The sequence below is a fragment of the Triticum aestivum genome, chromosome 7A (assembly GCF_018294505.1).
Source record: "Triticum aestivum cultivar Chinese Spring chromosome 7A, IWGSC CS RefSeq v2.1, whole genome shotgun sequence".
Lineage (NCBI taxonomy): Eukaryota > Viridiplantae > Streptophyta > Magnoliopsida > Poales > Poaceae > Triticum > Triticum aestivum.
The window spans coordinates 410,344,344-410,353,272 of record NC_057812.1 but is presented as its reverse complement, the minus strand read 5'-3'; positions in this window follow the sequence as shown (position 1 = coordinate 410,353,272).

Here is an 8,929-nt window from a genome sequence, read left to right as displayed (position 1 = left end):
GTGCTCAATGATATGTCTCCAACGTATCTATAATTTTTGATTGTTCCATGCTGTTATATTACCAGTCTTGGATGTTTTATAATCATTTTATATCATTTTTGGTACTAACCTATTGACATAGTGCAAGTGTCAGTTGCTATTTTCTGCATGTTTTTTACATCACACGAAATCAATGTCAAACGGAGTCCAAACGCAATGAAACTTTATGGAGCTTTTTTTTTGGGACCAGAAGGAACATAATGGGCCCTGGCTGCGCCTGGGGGGGTGCTCAGAGGAGAGCACAATCCACCAGGGCACACCAGGAGGCCCAGGCGCGCTCTGGTGGGTTGTGCCCACCTCGGATGCCCCCCGGGCTGCCTCTTTGCTCTATAAATACCCCAATATTCCAGAAACCCGAGGGGAGTCGACGAAATATTGATCCAGCCGCCGCAGAGTCCAGAACCACCACATCCAATCTAGACACCATCTTGGATGGGGTTCACCACCGCCATTGGTGCCTCTCTGATGATCCGTGAGTAGTTCTTTGTAGACCTTCGTGTCCGTAGTTAGTAGCTAGATGGCTTCCTCTCTCTCTCTCTCTCTCTCTCTCTCTCTCTCTTGATTCTCAATACAATGGTCTCTTGGAGATCTGATAACCCACAAGTATAGGGGATCAATTGTAGCCTCTTTCGATAAGTAAGAGTGTCGAACCCAACGAGGAGCTAAAGGTAGAACAAATATTCCCTCAAGTTCTATCGACCACCGATACAACTCTACACATTCTTAACGTACGCTTTACCTAGAACCAGTATGAAACTAGAAGTACTTTGTAGGTGTTGTTGGATAGGTTTGCAAGATAATAAAGAGCGTGTAACTAAAAAGTAGGGGATGTTTAGATGAAGACACAGCTAAGTTAGTTTTAGTAAGAGCTTGTTGTCACATAAGAAAGTTATTTGTCCCTAGGCAATCGATAACTAGACCGGTAATCATTATTGCAATTTTATTTGAGGGAGAGGCATAAGCTAACATACTTTATCTTCTTGGATCATATGCACTTATATTGGAACTCTGGCAAGCATCCGCAACTACTAAATATCATTAAGGTAAAACCCAACCATAGCATTAAAGTATCAAGTCCTCTTTATTCCCATACGCAAACAACCTACTTACTCGGGTGTGTTCTTCTATCACTCACGCCACCCACCATAACCAAATTATGAACATATTGCAAACCCTACAGCGGGGATCCCTCACGCTTGCGCAACATGGAGAGCACCATAGGAAAACACCAATAATAAAACATGCAACTCAAACCAATGACGATCATCAATTAACCCATAGGACAAAACGGATGTACTCAAACATCATAGGATAGCCATACATCATTGGGAAATAATATATAGCATTCAGCACCATGCTTAAGTAGAGATTGCAGGAGGTAAAAGAGGGGTTACACTGCTGCATAGAGGGGGGAAGACTTGGTGATGATGGCGTTGAACTTGTTGGTGTAGATTGCGGTGATGATGATGGCCCCGGTGGCGTTCCGGCACCACCGGGAGAGAGGGGGAGAGAGACCCCTTCTTCTTCTTCTTCCTTGACCTTCTCCCTAGATGGGAGAAGGGTTTCCCCTCTGGTCCATGGCCTCCATGGCATGGGAGGGGCGAGAGCCCTTTCGAGACTGGATCTGTCTCTCTTTCTCTCTTTGTTTCTTCGTTTTCGATTCTGCCCTTTCACCGTTTCTTAAATTCCCGGAGATCCGTAACTCCGATTGGGCTGAATTTTGGAGTTGATTTTTATCCGTATATTAGCTTTCTTGTGGCGAAAGAAGGGCACCAACTGCCTTACGGGGTGGCCACGAGGGCCCAGGGCGCGCCTGACCCCCTGGGGCGCGCCCCCAACCACGTTCCCCTCTCGGGCATCGTCTCGCGTTGATTCTTCTTGCCAAAAATCACATATATTCCAAAAAAAATCTCCATCAGTTTCTATCCCGTTTGGACTCTGTTTGATATGGATTTTCTGCGAAACAAAAAACATGCAACAAACAAGAACTGTCACTGGGCACTGGATCAATATGTTAGTCCCAAAAATAGTATAAAAAGTTGCCAAAAGTATATGAAAGTTATAGAATATTGGCATGGAGCAATAAAAAATTATCAAAAAGGGATATTTCAAAAGAATCAACTGGATCATAGCAATTATCATAGCAATCATCCTTCGGTAAGCACGAAGGGAAATTAAACAACATATGAGTTGAAGAGTTACTCTCATTAGAAGGTGGGCACAGGTAGCTAATCCGCTCTTACTCCTTTTGTTCTTCGCTGTCCTCGTCATCTTTATCATCCAATGAGCCCATAGTTTCATCAATTTACTCCATATACTCCTGCAAAATATTAGTCTCTTTTTGGACAGTGGAAACTCTCTCAATAAAATCACCAATATTGGAATTGAATTCATAATTTTCATAGAAATATTTAAGTATAGCAAAAATTTCAGGTCTATAAACAGCATCATCAAGATTTTCACACTCTTTAAACAAAGATTCAATTTCATAAGCACCCATAAAAGCAACGAATTCTTCTATTCGTTCCACATCATAATAATCATATATACCATTAGCATAAGAAGCTAACGTTTCATTATCATTAAATTCGCATGAAAAGGGAAGGTGTGGAGCCTTCATCCTAGAGCAACAAGTATAATCATATCACAAGCATAGTTGCCGAGCATACCAATGCAACATATAAATTTGATCCCATGATAGTTTCCCTTTTTGAGTCAAGCGATAATCCCTAAAATATTCACGTTGATTCAACGTTACTCCCATAACATAATTGAATGGGGTTTTCTCAGGATTATCAAAGTAGTACATAATCTCTTTCACATAATGAGCATCGAGGGTTTTTGGAGGTTACCCATCTCCATGAGTAGCAAGTAAAACTAATTGTTTTGGTATTTCGTGTTCCATATCCATAACTAAAGATAGAGAACAACTTAGAACAGCACAGAAAAATTACTTAGTGATAAAGAAAACAAGCATAGACGAGAATATTCACCCCACGCTATTGCTCCCCGGCAACGGCGCCAGAAAAATTTCTTGATAACCCACAAGTATAGGGGATCAATTCTAGCCTCTTTCGATAAGTAAGAGTGTCAAACCCAATGAGGAGATAAAGGTAGAACAAATATTCCCTCAAGTTCTATCAACCACCGATACAACTCTACGCACGCTTGACGTTCACTTTACCTAGAACAAGTATGCAACTAGAAGTACTTTGTAGGTGTTGTTGGATAGGTTTGCAAGAGAATAAAGAGCGCGTAAATAAAAAGTAGGGGATGTTTATATGAAGACACAACTAAGTTAGTTTTAGTAGAGAGCTTGTTGTCACATAAGAAAGTTATTTGTCCCTAGGCAATCGATAACTAGACCGGTAATCATTATTGCAATTTTATTTGAGGGAGAGGCATAAGCTAACATACTTTGTATTCTTGGATCATATGCACTGATGATTGTAACTCTAGCAAGCATCCGCAACTACTAAAGATCATTAAGGTAAAACCCAACCATAGCATTAAAGTATCAAGTCCTCTTTATTCCCATACGCAAACAACCTACTTACTCGGGTCTGTGCTTCTGTCACACACGCCACCCACCATAAGCAAATTATGAACATATTGCAAACCCAATAGAGGGGATCCCTCACGCTTGTGCGACACGGAGAGCTCCATAGGACAACACCAATAATAAAACATGCAACTCAAACCAATCACGGTCATCAATTAACCCATAGGATAAAACGGATCTACTCAAACATCATAGGATAGCCATACATCATTGGGAAATAACATATAGCGTTCAACACCATGTTTAAGTAGAGATTGCAGTGGGTGAAAGAGGGGTTACACCGCTGCATAGAGGGGGGAAGAGTTGGTGATGATGGCGGTGAAGTTGTTCGTGTAGATTGCGGTGATGATGATGGCCCCGGTGGCGTTCCGGCGCCACCGGGAGAGAGGGGGAGAGAGCCCCCTTCTTCTTCTTCTTCTTCTTCTTCTTCTTCTTATTCCTTGACCTTCTCCCTAGATGGGAGAAGGGTCTCCACTCTGGTCCATGGCCTCCATGGCACGGGAGGGGTGAGAGCCCCTCCGAGATTGGATCTGTCTCTCTGTCTCTCTCTGTTTCTGCGTTTTTGATTCTGCCCTTTCACCGTTTCTTAAATTCCGGGAGATCCGTAACTCCGATTGGGCTGAATTTTGTACACAATTTTTATCCGGATATTAGCTTTCCTGCGGCGAAAGAAGGGCACAAACGGCCTTACGGGGTGGCCACGAGGGCCCAGGGCGTGCCTGACCCCCTGGGGCGCGCCCCCTACCTCGTGGCCCCCTCGGGCATCGTCTCGCGTTGATTCTTCTTCCCAAAAATCACATATATTCCAAAAAAAAGCTCCATCAGTTTTTATCCCGTTTGGAATCCGTTTGATATGGATTTTCTGCAACAAACAGGAACTGGCACTGGGCATTGGATCAATATGTTAGTCCCAAAAATAGTATAAAAAGTTGCCAAAAGTATATGAAAGTTGTATAATATTGGCATGGAACAATAAAAAATTATAGATACGATGGAGGCGTATCAAGATCCATATGATGTAACTCTTTTGTTGGGATCGATGAACTTTGAGTTTATTATCATATCCATCTTTTTATATCCATGAAAGTTATTTGAGTTTCTTTGGTCTCTTATATGCATGATTTCTTATAGTCTCATATTTCTTCTCCGATATTTCGGTTTTGTTTGTCCAACTTTATCTATTTATCTTGCAATGGGAAGAGGTGCTTTGTAGTGGGTTTGAACTTACGGTGCTTGATCCTAGTGACAGAAGGGGAACCGACACATATGTATCGGTGCTACTAAGGACAAAACGATGGGTCTCTCTCTACATAGATAGATCTTATCTACATCATGTCATCGTTCTTATTGCATTACTCCGTTTCTCCATGAACTTAATACACTAGATGCATGCTGGATAGCGGTAGATGTGTGGAGTAATAGTAGTAGATGCAGGCATGAGTCGGTCTACTAATCTTGGGCGTGATGCCTATGTAATGATCATTGCCTGGATATCATCATGATTATTTGAAGTTCTATCAATTGCCCAACAGTAATTTGTTCACCCACCGTTTGCTATTTTTCTTGAGAGAAGCCACTAGTGAAACCTATGGCCCCTGGGTCTCTTTCTCATATATTTGCTTTTGCGATCTACTTTTCCTTTGCATTTATTTTTAGATCTATTAAACAAAAAATAGAAAAATAACTTGATTCAATTTATTCTTATTTATTTTATTTGGCGTTTGATCTATCAATCTATTAGAAATTTACCTCACGTCCATTTGCCTATCTTGAGGCTCTGTACCCCGGAAGGGATTGACAACCCCTTTAACACGTGGGTTGCGAGATGTTGTTATTTGTGTGGAGGTGTTGTTTACGTTGTGTTGCTTGGTTCTCCTACTGGTTCGATAACCTTGGTTTCACATCTGAGGGAAATACCTACCGCCGCTGTGCTGCATCATCCCTTCCTCTTTGGGGAAATACTGATGTAGCTTCAAGCGACATCACTCAACAAGCTTCAGATAGCAGATGAAGAGCTCAAGGTTACTGGTTCTTTCCAAGGGATCAATCCCGGTAGGAGTCGTCCCAAGGGAAAGATCACGCTGCTAGTGACATTCGGAGGAGAATTGAACTACCGAACTAAGAAGGTCATGTTTGCCGTGGTTGATCTCCCCTTGTCGCACAATGGAATCCTTGGTCGTCCAGCACTAGCAAAATTCATGGTGGCATCTCGCTATGACTACAACACGCTGAAGATGCCAAGGCCGGTGGTGTCGCGGGATATCCGCGGCCACCTATGGGACCGGGCAGCCCCTTACTGGTTCGGAGGGGGACGTCGCGTTGCACAAAGAGCACACTAGCGTGCGACAGCACGACGGGGAAGACACAAGCAATTTACCTAGGTTCGGGCCGCCGTGAGGCGTAAAACCCTACTCCTGCTTTGGTGGATTGATGGTGGAAAGGAATGAGGTGGTGTGTCGTACACTGGCCCGACAAGGCTTGCCTCAAGGCTACGGTGCCACAAGTGTATGATGGCTTGGGTATTGTCAACTTTCCAAAACCTCTAACCCCCTCCTACGATTGCCATGGGCCTCCTTTTATAGATTAAGGAGTCACCACGGTGGAAAAATAGTCATTACCGACTGATATGATAGCAAATAGTGCTATCATACCTAACTCTGCGGGCTGGCAAGGTGCATTAAATGGACCGCTCAGTGTTACATCACTAGCTGCCTGGCAAGGCCTGCTGGGCTTATCTTGCCAGCTTTGCTCCTATTCTCTTGACACGTGGTTGGACGGGTGTCACCTGTGGGTTTCTTCTGTAGGAGATGGCTACTGTTTGGCGGGGTTGTTCAGGCCACGCTAGCCCGGGCAGGTGCTGCCGGGGAGTCTTGACTGCTTGCTTCTGGTGGTGGCCTGGCCCCTTGCCGGGCTCGTCTGCCCGACGAGGGAGGCCCTTCTCTTGCCGATATCCTGTCCCTTTGGCTCGATCTTGATCTCTCTGAGCTGCATGTTGATTCTTCAAGTCTCTTGGTTCTTCAATCTCTGGCTTAAGGTGGTGCTCCAATCTTGATCTTGTGTCTGTGCACAGTTGGGCAACATACTCGGGGTCTGTTGCACCGACAGAAGCCCCTGGGCCTGCCCGGATCACGCTGTGGAGCGTCGACGGGGTAGAGCCTAATAAGTGCACAAGCAAGGTTGCTGAAGGGGTTGGCCCCTTTGAGGTTTTCCATTGCTGCTTCATTAGTCTTGAACTTGGGGGTGGTTTCCAATTTCATCACGTGTCGTGTAAAGCCAATAGTGGTGGGTCCGCGGTAGTGACGGCATGTGAATGACTTTAACGCACAGGGTAGAAACTGCCAAATTACTCTTCCCACAGCGCGCTCTTATCCTCAGCCACGTATGTTGCATGCATAGTGTGGGGTAGGTAACAAAGGCGCGAGGTGCGGAAGAGCATCTCGAAGTGGGTCCATCCGTCTTGAATTGGTGGAGGAGGGCGGCGATTGCCTGTCAACGGAGCAGCTGCCTTTCCTCGCCCAGCCTATAAAAGGGAGGGGTGAAGGAGGGTAGAGTCATCCACCTCTGCATCCCTCTCTTCCTTCTTTCCTGGTTCTCTGCTTCTTCTGGTAATACTGAAGGGAAGGACCCGGGGCTAGCCCGGGCTTCTGTTTGGGATTTCCCTTGGATCTGAACGGAAGGTTCGGGCAGTGAGGCACCGACGCCGGGAGTGGCAACCCCGGCGCGCTTTCTGCCAGGTCGCCTGTGGCCTTGACTTCAGTGGGAGGGGATGCGGCCAACACCATGCCGCGGCTCGAGATGGGCACAACGTGTGGTAGTCGATCGCTCCCCATTTTTCTTCCCTTCGCAGCATCGGGGAGGATCTGTAGGAGAGATTCGCCGCTAACAGGGGCGAATCTAGCTCCTCCTGGACGCGGTTTTCTTCTTCAGACAGGAAGGCACTTGCTTTCTCAAACGTCTTCGGGACGTGCAGTGACTTCTAACTTCAGGGCTCCCGGGGACGACCATGCTCTCTGTGGGAGGGTTCAGAGAGCATGGTGCCGGCGTGGCGGCCGCGCCGAGGTCTTCAGGTAGTAGTGATGTGGATGGCACCGGCAACCCACGATGTGAAGAATGGGGACGACCATTCCGACGAGTCGTGTTTGCCGGTGACTCCGTACCACCCATCTGGTCCCCCGGCAGCGTCACCATCCAAGCCCGCCCTTCGGTTTCTTCCTCCCTACCGGGGACTGGCGCCGAATCCTAGCTGTGCGTGCCTTTGGTCCGTTTGACCTCTTCCTGCAGGAGATGGATAGGGGCAAAGGCATAACGGAACACTTATCTATTTTCAATCTTAAATCTAGCCGGCAATTGCCAAATTTTAATTCAAATAATGTAATCTCTCAAGTCCATCTTTGTATTCTGTAATGCTTGTACTTGTAACTACATATGAATGAAAAAAGATGAGTCTCGTGCATGTGTATGTCCATGCATAGGCAAAGTGCCTCTTTAATAGAATAAACGAGTTTTCCCCGACAAGATATCCTGCCGGCACCCTCTTTGTCTGCTAGAGAACTCATCTGCCAAGGAACAGACAGAGGGGACAACCCCTTCTTCCCAAAGGCCACTGCGACCACCCTGACGGAAGCAGCGTTCGAGTCATGGATGAGAGCACCTACGTTTCAAAGAGGGAGGCGAGGTTTTCTTATGCAAAGTAGCTTTACAGAATACTAATGGACAAGGGGTAAACTTATCTGTTTGGCCTGCCGTCCCGTGCAATCTTCTTGTCCTTTGCCGAAGACAGGTTTATGCCAAGAACCTCCAACTCCATGTAGATGAGAATGAATGCAAGATATAATCCTATCTATATGCATAGGCAAATGCTCATGAAATGCTTATGCAATGATCTGGGTGTGCTTGTGCATGCATGCAATCTTAGTTGGGCCCTCGCTACAGTGCTTCTTTATTTTCTCTTGCATGGGGTCATCGCCCCGGCTTGTACAAGGGGTTACATGCAACTTCGGCAATGCCATCACTACTAGGGAAAAGCCTAGTAGTAGTGCTTGTTTTGGGCCTATCAGTAGCGCGTGCAAGAGCGCTACTGGTACGGCGCTACAGCTAAAGGTTCGCAATAGCGTGGGTTAACCCATGCTACTGCTATATCGACTTACTAGTAGCGCTTTCCCCAAAGAGCGCTACTGGTAATTACTTGTAGCGCTTCTCCCAGCCCGCGCTACTACTATTATTCCATATTTTATTTCTTTTTTATTTCATGTTGTATTCATACACCTTTATACAAGTTTTCATACAACAGTAATTTAGAGATTGTTTTTACATCATAATGAGTTATTA